The following is a 16,544-nucleotide window of genomic DNA, read 5'->3' as shown; positions in this document are numbered from 1 at the left end:
CACTTCCTTGAGGGCAGAGTATTTACCTAAATCATTTGACATTCTGTTGCATGAAAGATTTGTCTCTTCTTCCCAGTTTATTTATTTAGTCATTTATTTACATTCATTTCCCTTTTCATAATTATTAAAAAAATATTATTTAGTAGTATACACAAATGTCACAAATTTACAAAGAAAAGGGAAGGAATGATTAACATCAATGGGGGAAACTAGGGAGAAGTGATTTGGAAAGGGTGCGCAATGATCATTAAGCTCCTTTTTTTTTCTTCCTAAAGATTTATTTTATTTATTTATTTCTCCCCACTCCCAAGTTATTTACATTTCCTGTGTCTGTTGTGTGCTGGTCTTTTTAGGAGGCACCAGGAACTGAACCTGGGAACTCTGATGTGGGAGGGAGGTGTCTAATTGCTTGAGCCACCTCCGCTCCTTGTATTGTTGTGTCTCATGTTTTCCTCATGTCTCTTGTTGCATCATCTGGTTTTATCAGCTAACCATGCCTGCCCATCACATCAGGTCACTGTCTTGCTTGTCTTCTTTAGGAGACATCTGGAACTGAACCCAGGACATTCCATAGGGTAGGCAGGAACTCAATTGCTTGAGCCATATCTGCTTCCCTCAAGCTACTCTTATGTTCTTTTTTTTTTTTAAATAAAGAAACTTTATTTTTTTTCTATGTGTTTTTTTTTTATTAGTGAGGTACATTTGTTGCAATTGATTAACACATTTAGGAACATGCCAGTTAGCATGGATTAAACTTTACATTATAGTTTATACTCTCATCCACCCAATTCTGTAGGCAAAGGCAAGATTTATAATGTCTTGTATCTGTTATTGCTGTGTCATTCAGGACAATTCCCAAGTCCCCAAAATGCCCTGTTTTAAGCCTGTTTTTCCCTCCCCCTGCCCTCATAACCTCCAGAGACCACTGCCTCCACATCAGTGATATCATTTCTTCCATTGCTAGAATCAAAATAAGTCTATAATAGAATACCAGTAAGCCCACTTTAGTCCATAGTTCATTCCCCAATCCTGAGAATTCTGGGATGGTGATGTCCACTCCATGTCTAATTGAGAGGGGGCTGTTACTCCATAGGGCCAGTGGATGGGATTCTCTTGCTTGCAGTTGTAAACTCTCTCAGTTCCTTGATGTGGTGGTTGTCTATCATTACCTCTGTTAGTTGTCCTGGGTTAGATCAATAAACTGGAGAGTAGGTATCACAACTCCTTTTAGATTCAGGGTCAGTCTGGCACATGGACAACCCAAGATTTAAGTCTCTTGGATGTACACTAACCAATTCTAGTACTAATTATAGGTTCAAATAGAAGAAAAGAAAAGCTATGTGTAGGGAAACCACAACTGAGTCCAATTCTGTCACTCTGGGGAGCATAATTCCAAAGTAGGATTCAGTGGCAAGTCACCAAACTCTTGAGCTATCTGCCCTGCCTATAATGTCTGGGTGTCTCCAGAGTGCTCAGGAGCCCTGCTATTTGGGGTAGTATCTACTTTGGCAGTCAATGAGACCCTGCTGAGATATGCATAAGCGTAACCTCTGGGATGATCTCCCAACTCACTTTGAAGTCACCCAGCCATGTAAATTCATTTGTCCTTACTTTTTCCCCCTTTTGGTCAAGGTCTTTTTCCAGTTGCATTGTTATTTGGTCTTGGTGGTAATCCCTTGGTGCCAGAGAAGCTCATCCCCAGGAGTCATGTCCCACATGGGGGCGAGGGGGAAGGCAATGTATTTATATGCTGAGTTCAGCTTAGAGAAAGGCCACATTTGAGCAACAAGGAGATTCCCAGAAGTTAGCTCTTAGGCAACCTATAATACTAGGGTAAGTTTCAATTTCAAGAGTAAAGGTTCATAGGCACAGTCATCAATATCAAGGGCCCATTAATGAACCATTCTCCTTCACTACTCATTGCCGCTGTACTCAGGGAAATCTTGCTGACCCATTAGAGAATGTGGTAGAGCTCCCAGGATGGGAATTTAGCATTCCTTTGGTTATTGTGTGAACCTCTATCTGCTATGACAATGCCCTATGAACATCTGAACACATTTACACATCTTATGTGCATGCCCAGGTGAGCTTACTCCCATGTATCCAATGTCACTGATACCTCACAGAAATGATACTCCCCTGCCGCAGTTGTAACCCTTCTGTGATCCAAACCTTTTTAAAAAATGAAGCCAATGAAATAGCCAAATACTCTTAATAAGAAAATGAAATAATAATGATAGTTTTAAAAATAAGAAATAAAGTACAAAACTTTAATAAAAAAACAAATTTGGGGATAATAAAAAATAATGAAAAACAATAAATTTTTTTGACATTTTGCTTTTCTTCACTGTAATATCTGTTGTCCCATATGTACAGTGATATTTTCTTCCATTTACTCCCCAGTGTCTTACTTTTTTTTAAATTTGTCCTCAAAGAAATCATATGTGACAAAAAAGTCACATACCAAATATATGGCACTCCCTTAAACCAAACCTCCTCCCCCTTGTTCCCCTTCCCCTATAGATAACATTTTATATGTGGATTATATGTTTGTTACAACTGATGTACACATATTGAAACATAGCTACCAACCATGGTAAATAGATTACATTTTGGACCATATACTTTTATAAACTTTGGATACAACAGCGCTTGAATCCATCACAGCAAGATCATGTAGAACACTTCCATCTCCCTCAAAATGCCCCTTGTTCCATCTATTCCTCCCTCCCCCTTCTCCTCGGGACCCACGACAACCATCAGGCTTCACTTCTTGAAGGATAAGATTCATAGTTACTAGCAACACTGAGGGCTTGACACACTGGTTGGCCCTCCCCTATTAGACACTGGCCATGCTTTTGAAAGGGTCCCATCCCTTTATCTGAGAACATAGCGGGCCTTCCTGGGATGGGAGTTCACCACCTTGCCACCCATTGTGCGGGTCTCTACCCATTGATGTAACACACTTTAGCAGATGAACACTTACATACTCCCTAGAAGCATGCCTCAGGTGCCTAAATGCCCCCCACATGCAACACCTCAAAGCAGCAACCCTCACTTGCCACATTGTCAGAAGAACATTCCCAACATTGTAGTTTCAACCATGTACCTGCCAATCCCTAGTGTTCACCTGCTCCCTCCCTGCACCCTCCCCCCAGTTCCATGGACAGTCCAACCCACCCTCCCACCCCACACCCTTGACAAACCAGCACCACCCAACCCAACAATATCATTACACCACTATCATGCTTCTCCACTGTACAACCACACACTTCCACCTTATCGTAGATTTTGCCCATGTGGGCATTAGTTCACAACCTTCTTCTCTTTTTCTCTTTCTTGTAAACTTATCTTCTAGACTTCAGCTCAGTGAGTCTGATCAATTTCCTTAATTCTTATCAGTGAGTTCATGGAATATTTGTCCTTCAGTGCCTGACTGTCTTCACTCAACATAAGGTGCTCCAGTTTCATCCATCTTATCCCATGTGTTAATACCATATTCCTTCTTACAACTGAGTAATATTCCATTGTATGCATATACCACAATTTGTTTATTCATTCATCTGTTGAAGGGAATTTGGGTAGATTCCAAGTTTAGGCAACAGTGAATAATGCTGCTATGAACATTGATGTGTCTATATCTGTTCATGTCCTTGCTTTCAGTTCTGGATATATACCAGCAATGGAATTACTGGATCGTATGGCAGTTCTAGAGTTAGTTTTCTAGGGAATCACCAAGCTGTTCTCCACAGTAGCTGCATCATTCTACATTTACACCAGCAGTGGAAGAGGGTTCCCATTCATCCACATCCTCTCCAGCGCTTGTAGTCCTCTGTTTTTTTAAAAGCCACTAGTCTAAGGGATGTAAGATAATATCTCATTGTAGTTTTGATTTGCATTTCCCTAATAGCTAGTGATGTTGACCATCTTTTCATGTGCTTTTTAGCCATTTCTATTTCCTCTTTGGAAAAGTGTCTATAAAAATCACTTGCCCATTTTTAAAATAGGTTATTTGTCTTTTTATGTTCAGGTGTAGGATTTCTTTATGTATGCTGGATATTAAGCCCCTATCAGATATATGGTAACCAAATATTTTCTCCCATTGACTAGGCTGCCTCTTCATCTTCTTCATAAACTCCTTTAAGGTGCAAAAGTTTTTAATTTTGAGGAAGTCCCATTTATCTTTTTTTTTCTTTCGTTGCTTGTGCTTTTGGATGTAAAGTTCATGAAATGATTTTCTACTACAAGAACCTGTAGATGCTTCCTTACATTATCTCCCAAGGTCTTTATGGTCTTGGATCTTATATTTGGACCTTCGATCCATCTTTTTCATATATGGTGTGAGATGCTGTTCCTCTGTCATTCTTTTGGATATGGATATCCAGTTCTCCTATCACCATTGATTGAAGAGGCCATTCTCCCCCAGTTGAAGGGGCTTGGTGACCTTGTTGAATATCAGTTGACTGTATATGTGAGGATCTATATCAGAGCTCAAAATTCAGTTCCATTGGTCAGTATATCTATCTTTGTGCCAATACCATGCAATTTTGACCACTGTAGTTTTATAGTATGTTATAGTATGTTTATAGGTAGGGTGATTCCTCCAATTTCATTTTTTGTTTCAATATGTCTCTGGCTATTTGGGGCCTCTTGCCCTTCCAAATAAATTTCATAGTTTTTCCAATTCAGTGAAAAATACTGTGTTGATTTTTATTGGGATTGCATTAAATCTGTAGATCAGTTTGGGTAGGATAGAGATTTTAATGATATTAGGCTTCCTCTTCCTCAATAGGGAATATTCTTCAATTTATTTAAGTTTTCTTTGATTTCCTTCAACGTGTTGTATAAATTTTCTGCATATAAGTCATTTACATCTTCAGTTAAATTTATTCATAGTTATTTGATTCTTTTAGTTGCTATTGTAAATGGGATTTTTTTCTTGATTTCCTCCTCAGTTGGCTCATTATAGGTATACAGAAATGCTACTGATTTTGGCATGTTGATTTTATAACCCGTGACTTTCCTGAACTCATTTATAAGCTCTAGAATCTTTGTTGTAGATTTCTCAAGATGTTCTGTGTATAAGATCAAGTCATCTGCAAATAGTGAAAATTTTACTTCTTCCTTTCCAATATGGATGCTTTTTGTATCTTTTTCTTGCCTAAGTGCTTGAGCAATTACTTCTAACACAATGTTAAATAGAAGCAGTGAAATTGGGCATTTTTGTCTTGTTCCCAATCTTAGAGGGAAAGCTTTTAAGATTTCACCATTGAATATAATGTTAGCTGTTGGTTTTTCATATATGCCCTTTATCATGTTGGGAAAGTTTCCTTCTACTCCTATCTTTTGTAGTATTTTTATTGGGAAAGGGTGCTGTATCTTGTCTAATGCTTTTTTTTGTATCTAAGGACATGTGTAACATACATATTTTTTTCAATCTGTTTATGCAGTGTATTACATTGATTGAATTCCTTATGTTGCACCATTCTTGCATACCAAAGATGAAACCTACTTGGTCATGGTGTATAATTCATTTCATGTGTTGTTGAATATTGTTAGCAAGTATTTTATTGAGGACTTTAGCCTGTAGGCTCATTATAGTTTCCTTCCTTTTGGGGTCTTAGTTTGGATTTGGTACTAGGGTGATGTTGGCATCATAGAATGAGTTAAGCAATGTTCCCTCTACTTCTGTTTTTTGGAAGAGTTTAATCACGATTGGTGTTAGTTATTTCCAGAACACTTGGTAGAATTCCCCAGAGAAGCTGTATGATATGGGCTCTTCTTACTTGGGAGGCTTTTCATGACTAATTCTGTCTCATTACTTACAATAGGTCAGTTGAATTCATCAATTTCTTTCTTGCTTGCTTGCTTTTTTTTTTTTTTGGATAATGTAGGCTGCTTGTCTCTTTCTAGGAATTTGTCCATTTCCTCTAAGTTATCCAACTTGTTTTGCATATTAATATAATTTTTCAAAGTATCCTCTTATGATATTCTTTATTTCTGTGGTGAAATCCTCTTCCTTGTTTCTTATTTTACATATTTTCATATCCTCTCTTTTTTCTTTGTTAGTCTAGCTAAGGTTGTCAATTTTATTAATCTTCTCAAAGAACTAGCTTTTTGTTTTATTTTTCTAGTGCTTTCTATTATTCAATTTCATTTGGTTCTACTCTAATCTTGTTATTTCTTTTTTTCACTTCCTTTTTTGTTTGTTGTTCCTTTTCTAATTTCTCCAGGTGTGCACTTAGGTCTTTAATTTTAGATTTTTTCTTCTTTTTTAGTATAGGCATTTATGGCTAAGGATTTCCCTCTCAGTACAGTTTTTGGTACATCTCATAAGTTTTGACACATTGTGTTGTCATTTTCCTTTGTTTCAAGGTAGTTACTGATTTCTTTTGAGTTTTCCTCCTTGACCCATTGTTTGTCTAAGAGTGTGCTGTTTAACTTCCATATCTTTGTTCCTAATCTGGTTCTCTGCCTCTTACTGATTTCCAGCTTCATTCTATTGTGGTCAGAGAAATTACTTTGTATAATTTTGATCTTTCTGAATTCATTGAGAATTGTTCTGTGGCTTAGCATGTGGTCTATCCTGGAGAATGATTCATGTGCACTTGAGAAGAACGTATATCCCACTGTATTTGTGTGTAATGTTCTGTAGAGGTCTATTAGGTCCAGATCCTCCAGTGTATTATTTAAGTTCTTTGTTTCTTTATTGATTCTATGTTAGAGAGAACATCTTAACAGAGTCAAGTATTAAAGTTCCCCACTATAATTGTAGAGGCATCTATTTCTCCACTTAGTGCTTCCAGTGTTTGCCTAATGTGTTTTGAGCTACCCCAGTTAGGTGCATAAATGTTTATAATTGTTTTTTCTTCCTGATTATCCCTTTTGTTAATATGTGGTGTCCTTCTTTGTCTTTTACAATAGTTTTGCATTTAAATTCTATTTTGTCTGATACTAGTATAGCTACTCCCACCCTTTTTTGTTTATTGTTTTCTTGTAAAATTATTTTCTAACCATTCACTTTCAACTTCTTTGCATTCCTGGGTTTAATGTGGGTTTCTTGTGGACAGCATATAGATGGTTCATATTTCCTTATCTATTCTGTCAATCTGTGTCTCTTGACTGGTGAGTTTAATCCATTAACATCCATGTTATAACTTTCAAGGAGTTTCTTACATTAGTCATATTTCTTTATGTTAATGTATTTTGTTTTTTTTCCTTTTATCTCTTTAGTTATTCTTACACTCTTCTCCAACTCTCTCTCTCCTGTTTTTTCCTTTCAACTTGCAGAACTCCTTTTAGTATTTCTTGAAGTGCAGGTTTCTTTTTTGTGTGTTTGGTCAAGTCTCATCTTTGACCGTTCATCTCTCTTATACCATTTCCTTGTTGTTGTCTATGTTCCTTTGAAAGAAAAAAAGTTAGGACCAATGAAAAGGAAAGTTATAGAAAGAGAAAAAGAACAATTGTAATAATATCTGTAATGGGTAGGAGAGGAACCGTACAAGATCTAGTAAATTGAAAAATTAACGGGAGCAAGAAGTACTGCAGAATTAGATTAGAAAAATGGAATGGAAACAATGAAACAAGAAACATAACAGAAAAGAGTATATATAGAATTAATTAAAAGTCTGAAATGCTTTGAACAAGGAAAAAGAAAAGGGAAAAGAGAGACAGAAAAAAGTAAAAAAAAAAAAGAGAAAGTAAACAGAGTAAAAAGGAGAGAGACAAATAAAAACAAGAAAAATTGGAGACCAAATAAAAGAGGTGAATGAAAGAACAACAGAAAACAAGATGAAGGAGAGAAAATAAATAGCATTGTAGAGTAAATAAATAAACAAAAGAAAAAAAAAAGAAAAAAGAAAAACAAACCAGGACAGAAACAAAGAAAGGGGAAACACAACAAACAAGAAACAAGACAGCAGTGACTCATTTTTAAAAAGGAGACAGAAGAAAAAAATTAAAAAAAAAACACACAAAAATTAACATGGAAAACAGCCTTCTCTCTTAGACCCCTAAGGATCTTCTCAGGCTGTTGGTGTCCAGTCTCTCACCCTGCAGCCTGCCCTCTGCAGGTTTTGAACCAGGATTTAGTAAAATAAGGGAAATTTTGAAAAGGAAACTTAAAAAAAAAAAAAAAATCCAAGAAAAGCTAATACAAAGAGAATGTCTATATGTCCCGTCATAAAGTTTCAGCTGGATAACTGATAACCTGATGGATCAGGTCTCAACAAAGAACTGGGAACCAAACCAGGGACTTTAAATAAGCTAGGCAGAATTCTTCAACTGAGATATTCTGCCTCCCTAGGTCAGCTAGCCATTCAGAAACCTGTCTGCCCCTTTTCCCTCAAGCAGGTTAGATTTCCTGCAGTCTGTCAGAGTCCTCATCAGCCGCCTGTGTTTGTCTCCTCTCTGATGTAATTCCTCTCTTTACCTAGGTGACTGGACACGACAGCCTCCCTGAGGAGGTCTCCCTTCCCTCTCCCTGTTGAGTAGAGAATCCTTTTGATATTCAAGTGGGGCTAAACTCACCATGAGGAAATCACTCTCCACCCTCCCAGACCCCTCTTCCTGGCAGGGAATCTGCAGTCATGCTCCCTTTGGGGCAGCGGGCCAGCACCTCCACCTAGGCTTCCCGCCCTGAGGGCTGGGTATGTGTGCACTTCCAGCCACCTCGGCAGGCAACCCACAATTTCCTCCTGGCTTGCCTATCTGTCCAGTACCCTCCTACATGACTTAGAGCACTGACCTATTCTAAATGTATCCAAGGGAGCTGGCATGGAAAAGATGTCTGTTCTTCTCTCAGATACAACTCGCCAGGAGTTTTACCTGGAAGGTTTAATAACTAAAGATTAGTTGTTTCGGCTTCTTCATCTCTCTGACCCTCACTCTTCTGGGAGTTGTGAAGTGGTGTCTTGGTCTGCTGTACCCCAAAGCAGCTTGCCAAGGCAGCCTCTGGCTCTTTCTCTGTTGTTTTAGTGAGAGATGAGCCTTATTTGCCTAATCCGTGGGCCATGTTCCTGCATATGTACTCTTCATGTTTTGTTTCTTAATCTGGTTGTACATGCTCTGAAATTTGAATTATGTATCAGTTAGCTTAGATTATGCTATACTGCAACAAATGACTCCAAAATCGATGTGACTTAATAAACAAAGGCATATTTCTTGCCTATATTACATGCCAATTGTAGGTAAATGGCATAGTTCCTTCACTCTAGGACCCAAGCTAGCTACAAAATTACAAAGTGACACGGGTTATTTTCTGTCATTTCTTTGGCCAAAGCAAGTCATACTGAAACCTGATGACAATCAGGCAGGAAAATAGAATCTTCCATAGAGAGGCCCCCACAGATAGAAAGCCCAGGGGTGAGCTTTATTTCTTTTGGCAAAATATGCCTATACCCTATTACCATGCTTTGTCCCAAGGATCTCGGTGTCGATTTCTCTTAATCCAAATACCTGAGCATCCAGTTTTCTGATTGTACATACAATGTACAATTCAGTGGTGGAACAGAGGCTGGGTAACTGCAATAACAACTCCTGTTTGGAAAAGGAAGAAATGGAAGTCTACAACAAATATCCTTAAATTCCAGGAGCCACACTGTACTTAGACGAGAAGGAATATTCTTGATTAGGTTATGATTCTGCTTCCTGAGTCTAGCTCTTCGGTCCATTATTTATTTTCTTTTGTCCTTGATTCTGCCCTTTGGTAGGTACTTAGTTTCAGATTTTTTTCCCTTGACTATACCTAAAGGGGCCATTGTGGAATATGCCCTTGTAGTGGTTTTACAGTTTCTTCAGTCTTCTCCATGCCCAAAGAAATGTGGGTCTCAACAATTACTACATTCTGTAAACCATACATTGTTGTGGTGTTTTTGGCGATACAACTTCCCTGAAGTTATTTTGGTTTTTAAAATTACTCTGTCCATATTTAATACGTAAATAAGGCTGACTTCTTAATTGCAAATTACTGAGTTTTGCTTTAAATTAAATAGTGCAGGAGTGATCCGATCAGCCTGAAAGCATATTTATAATTTCCTAGTCACATACATACAATAGGACAGTTGACTCTGATTTTTTTAGAAAACATGATCAATGAGATAGTTGTCTAAGCTCACTGCTATAGTTAATACAATTTACAATGCATTCACTCTTTTATTTCTAATGAACTTGCTCTTAGGAATAGTATGAGAATTGTTAAGTTGTGTAGCTCCTAAAAATAATTTAGGAGAGTGAATTTTATGATTTGAGCCTATTAATGTGTAGTTTATTACACATTAAGTCCAGGCTAGCTAACCTCTACAAGTACCTACAACTGAAACAGTATTTATTTTTAAACAGTATGTATTTTAAGACATTTTATTTGGGTAAAAGATAATGTCTTTAAAAATAATATTGAAATAGAGCATTTCAGTTACAACCAGTCAAATCATTCATTCAGAAAGGATTTTCTAAGTATCAAGTTTTTCTTCACAGATGCTATGTCCATTTTCTTCATAACCTTCTTTTATTACCATTATGTCTCCAGTATCAATTTTCCAGCTTTCCAAGCATAAGTAATTGGGTTTTCAGGCATTACAAGAGAAACATCATAATCTGCCAGAGAGGGACATCAAACTTCTGAGTATTCCCATCCATGATCCTTGGAAATGGGAATTATCTCCTGACAAAATAATGTATTTTTTAAAATGTGACTGCATTTCTTCAGGTATGTTCTTAATAGAATGGATCATAGTTTCTGGAATTCCCATTTCTTGAATGCCTATGTTAAAGAGATTAAAGAGTATTTATGGAACAGCAAATCTCTCATTGACCACATGAAGTTTTTATTTTCCAAATTTATATTTTTCCTCTTAGGATCATATCTTCCCTTGTCAATGTCTTAATAATTAGAAGAATATGACCTCTTTCCAAATGCTTTTCAGAAGCATTTTAAAATTGTACTGAAATTAGTCAAAACATAGTCTACCATTACTGTAGTATTTTTCCCTTTCAATTTTGCAATATCCTTTGATTCTATAAAAATCCTGTGATGTACAATGTAAGTCCTTTATGCAGTTGATCACGTTTCCTCATAATATATATAGTGACCTGACAGAAATAATTTTCTTTCAATGATTGGTTAAGAGTTTTCCTGTCACATTTACTCAGAAAGTTTGTTCTTTTTTATTTTTATTTCTAATAAGGAGTAAAAAGGAATAGGCATTCCATGAAAATAAAGCACATTTCAGGTGTATTATGTCAGAAATGATTATCTGCAGTAAATGGATACTCTTCAAGGAGGATTTCATTTATTGTTACATGACATAAAATTAATTACAGTTTGGTGATAATAATTTTAGCATCTGACAAAAACCAACTCTAACATGTAATTTGATATATTTCTTTCTCAAAAAGGTAACTCAAAATCACCAAGAAGCACTTCTGATGAGGAAGAGTCAAGAGGGTGTTTTAGTTCATCTACTCGATTATACATAAAATATTATATGCTGTTTTTTACATGAATAGACAGTTAAGAATTATCAAACTATTTCATGTCTATACTGTAGTTTAGTATCTGTTGTCCAGCACTTCAGTTATATGTAGCCTTAGTTGTTTTTATCTATTTTATTGCTGTTATGTCTGTGTACCAATAGTCATGCCCTCAATGTTTTTTTTTTCTGAAAAAGACAAGCTTCTCTCTCTTTACTTAATTATCAATAATTTAAGATTATCTGATTTACTTGGAAGAATTACACTCTTCTTTTCCTTGAGCCACTTTGTCCAAATGAAAAGATTTATTCAATGCCACGTTAATTGATTTAAATGTTTTAATGAAGTCTAGTAATACTATAATCTTTTTTTTTTTTTTAATTTTTTTATTTTTTATTGACTTTGTAATAATATTACATTAAAAATATATATGTGAGGTCCCATTCAACCCCACCCCCCCACCCCCCCTCTCCCCCCCCCCCCCAACAACACTCGTTCCCATCATCATGACACATCCATTGGATTTGGTAAGTACATCTTTGGGCACCTCTGCACCTCATATACATTGGTTCACATCATGGCCCATACTCTCCTCTATTCCATCATGTAGGCCCTGTGAGGATTTACAATGTCCGGTGATTACCTCTGAAGCACCATCCAGGGCAGCTCCATGTCCCGAAGACGCCTCCACCTCTCATCTCTTCCTGCCTTTCCCCATACCCTTTGTCCATTATGTCCACTTTTCCCAATCCAATGCCACCTCTTCTATGTGGACACTGGATTGGTTGTGTCCATTGCACCTTTATGTCAAGAGGAGGCTCAGATTCCACCTGGATGCTGGATGCAATCCTCCCATTATCAGTTGTAATCACTCTAGGCTCCATGGTGTGGTGGTTGTCCTTCACCTCCATCTTAGCTGAGTGTGGTAAGTCCAATAAATCAGATTGTAGGTGCTGGAGTCTGTTGAGGCTCAGGATCTGGCTATCACATTGTCAGTCCAGAGATTCAAATCCCCTAAATATATCTTAAACCCCAACATTAACTGCACCTCCAGCACATTAGCATGAAAGTCTTATGAAGGGAGATCCCATCTGAGTCCAGATTCATCACACATAAACTCCATTTCCAAAGAGGGGCCATCTGCCCTGGTAGTTAACCCCATCGGCCATGACCATAACTCCCATGGGTCTCTTTAGCCCTCAAAGGAACCAATATCTGGGGGTTGTATCTGCTTTATCTGTCTCTCTGACTCTGCTCAGTTGTGCATGAGGGCAAACCTTCTGCCAGCCTCCAGACTCTTTTTTAGAAACTCGTAGCCATATAAACTCATTTCTCCTTTCCATTTCCCCCTTACTTTAGGTCAAACAGCATTTTAAAGTCATGGTATTTTATGTAAACATGGATATTCTGCTGATCCGCATTGAACCTTCCGTATAAGGTCATTTTCCAGTTGCATCATCAGTTGGTAGTTGATAGTAATACTATAATCTTGATGCGGTCCTGGCACCAGTCTGAATTTAATTGGCCTTTATCACTTAAGGTAATCTCAGTTTTATTTTATTTATCAAAGATGAGAAACAATTGCATCTTTTATCACTAAAAATACTGGAATGTCTGGAATAACTGCTTTTCTTTTATTCCTGAACAGTGGCCAAATCACTTATGAGCCCATCTCTTGTTTGTATCATCTTATTTGCTTGTGACCTAGGCACGCTAATAACATTGCTTCCCAACCTCTTTTTCTAAAACCACAAATCAAATCAAATCATTACCATAGGTGACTTTGAGCTAGTGTTTTGTCACAGAGTGAAACGGTTGTCATCTTTCCAGACTCCAAAATCAATTTCCTTAGTACCTATTACCCACACCAAAATCAATGACAAGATGTCTAGGACTTTTTACATTAGAACCTCATGTTTGTTACCAATTTCTGCATCAGTCAGTTTGGGGTAAGTTATATGGTGATAAAAAGTGACCCAAAGATTTTGATGGCTTCTGAAAGCAAAGGTTTCTTTCTTACCATGTCACATAACCATTTTACTTCAACTGTCCATGTTTGCTACTCCAAGATCCAAGCTGACAGGTTTATCCCATATCTGGGGCATGCTGATCTCACTCAAGACAAATAAGAGGGAAGAGAATGGACAAAACTGTGACTTGTAAGGCTTTTGCTGAGAAGTAGCACAGGTAACTCCTCACATTCATTGCACCAAAGTAAGTCATGTGGATGAACCTGCATCATTGGATCAAGAATGTGTTATCCTCCCATATAGAAGTGCCCCATAGGGAGGGGACCTGTTGGAGGAAGAGAAAAATTTTAAATGATAATGAAATTTTCCATGCATTATTATAATTATTTTTTTTCAATAATAGTAAATACTAATGTTTACTGAGCATTTGCTACATTCCTGCGCAGTTCTAAGTACTTCATGTATTACATTTGGTCATTTTTATAACAATACCATTTTTAAGTCCATTTTATTGATATGTATTAAGAGAGCATACAATTCCTTCAAGATGTACAATCAATGGTATTTGCTATAATCATCACTTCAGTCATTATTAGAGCATTTTCATTATTTCAATAACAACAACAATAATAATAACACAGACAAAGAAACAAACAAGAAAATTCCTCACCTCTCAATCTCTCTATGCTTCCCCACTGTACATAGCTGTTGTTTCCGGCTATTCTATCCAAATGTATGAACAATGGCTTTTAGTATAATCGCAGTGTTGTACATTCATCATCTTCAGAATTCTAGAACAATTTCATTACTCCAAAAAGAAAGACTCCAAACCCCTTAGCATTCCTTCTTCAGACCTACATAAAAACTAATCTTTCATCTTTATCAATTGATTTATATTTATATTTCATATAAATGGAAGCATACAATATGTAGTAGTCTGTATCTCATTTCCTTTGCTTAGTATAATGTTTTGGGTTTTTTGTCTGATATTACCATCGTATAGTGTTAACACACATTTGTTCAGCTTCAAGGAAAAATAGTCTTATATATGGGATTCAACCGATATTCATATTTCACATAATACGTTGATATTTCACATAATATATTTAGTTCATAATAGGGAAAACATACAATAACTGTCCTTTTGTGTCTGGCTTGCTTCACTCAGCATAATATCCTCCAGGTTCATCCATGCTGTTACGTTTTACAAGTTCATTTCTTCTTAGCACTGCATAATATTCCATTGTGTGTATACTTTGCAATTTGTTTATCCATTCATCAGTTGTTGGAAACCTATCATGAATAATGCTGCTATGAACATCAGTGTGCAGGTATCTATTTGTGTCACCGCTCTCAGTTCATTTGGATATATACCTAGCAATGGTAATGCCAGTTACCATGGCAAGTCTATATTCAACTTTGCTAGGAACTGGCAAACAGTCCTCCACAGTGGCTAAACCATTTGACATTCCCACCAGCAATGAATAATTGTTCCTATCTCTCCACATCCTCTCTAATGTTTACAGTTTTCCAACTTTTTAATAGTGGCCAGTCTAAGGTGTGAAATGATATCTCGTTGAAGTTTTGGTTTGCATTTCCCTAATCACTAGTGATCTCAAACATTTTTTCATGTGTTTCTTCACCATTTGTATTATTCTTTGGACAGTTGTCTTTTCAAGTCTTTTGCCCATTTTTAAATCAGATATTTTGTCTTTTTATTGTTGAGTTGTATGCTCTCCTTATACATCCTGGATATTAAACTCTTATCAGATATGTGATTGCCAAATATTTTTCTCCTATTGACTTGACTGCCTTTTTACCCTTTTGACAAAGTCCTTTGAAACACAAAAGTTTTGAATTTTGAGGAGGTCCCATTTATCTACTTTTTCTTTCATTGCTTATGCTTTGGACATACGTTTAAGAAACTACTGCCTACCACCAGATCTTGAAGATGTTTTCCTACATTTTTTTCTAGGATATTTATGGTTGTTGTTTTTATACTTCAGTCTTTTAACAATACCATTTTGAAGGATATATGATTATCCTCACTTTACAGGTAAAAGAATGAAGGCACAAATAATTTAAAGTATCTTGTGAAAAATCACATAAATATTAACAATTCTACACTCATATTCAAACTACAAAGTCCAGAGCCAGATTCTGTACTCAACCATTACAGGATATTGTCCCTCTTAAAGCTGTTTTTATGTCACATACTCATTTTCATAGATATATTTCAATATAATTGTATAGATAAAAGTAAAACTTTAGAATTTCAAAATCTTCAGCAAGTGTATTTTCTCCCTATACTATGGTTTTTCATGATTTTACTTTTAAGTCGAAAAGTTAGATTGTCTAACCCAAAAACTGTTTAGGAAAAAATGTGTACCAAATTTATCTACAGCTCATGTATAGGTTTGATCCACTGACATACTAGCAGAGAAATCCAGAAATGTGTTGTAAACCTGAAATAACCAGTTTTATTTTATTTTGCTTTTTTCATCACAGAACAGTTGCCATGCATGGGGAAAAAAAGGTTTCTAATGTTTATTCAAGTCCCCAAATGAGATTTACGTGTTCAACATCTACCGCCTGATTCCACAAGAGACTTCATGCTATGACCTTTAAAAGCCAGGTCCTTTGCATAATGTGAGGGAGGAAATAATTAAAACTATGAATTTTGGCTGATGATGCCCCTAAATATCAGGCTTTGTAGAGTTGGAATAGAGAAAGAAGGCAGATATGGTTTATTTTAACACAATCATTTGAATAGGTTTGAAAATAGGAAACTTTGCTTAGATTATTTAAGGAAGTACTTTCTTAAATTACAGTTTCTTGAGAACTAATTCCTTCTAAGAGATCCAGATAGTCAAACTCTGGTGGACCATAGATTTTACATTCTTATGTGTGTTTATAGACTTCTGATTAGATTTAAAATGAATGATGTGTGTGTGTGTGTGTGTGTGTGTTTGTAGAGGAAACACTACTGATTTGTTTGGAGAAGAGCAATTATTCTTACTGAAAACAGATATATGGCTTGAACAATTGCCAGTAATACACTGTTTTAATTTCCCAATACCTAATTGTAATCAGTTTAATAGAATC

At 36.4% G+C, this 16,544-nt stretch overlaps 1 pseudogene; it reads right to left on the bottom strand.

Moving 5' to 3' along the window:
* Positions 1–10,448: 10,448 nt before the first annotated feature.
* On the bottom strand, positions 10,449–11,288 carry LOC101413066 (actin-related protein 6-like; annotated as a pseudogene).
* Between the last annotated feature and the right edge of the window lie 5,256 nt (positions 11,289–16,544).

The sequence above is a fragment of the Dasypus novemcinctus genome, chromosome 1 (assembly GCF_030445035.2).
Source record: "Dasypus novemcinctus isolate mDasNov1 chromosome 1, mDasNov1.1.hap2, whole genome shotgun sequence".
NCBI lineage: Eukaryota > Metazoa > Chordata > Mammalia > Cingulata > Dasypodidae > Dasypus > Dasypus novemcinctus.
This window is presented reverse-complemented; position numbering and strand designations above follow the sequence as displayed.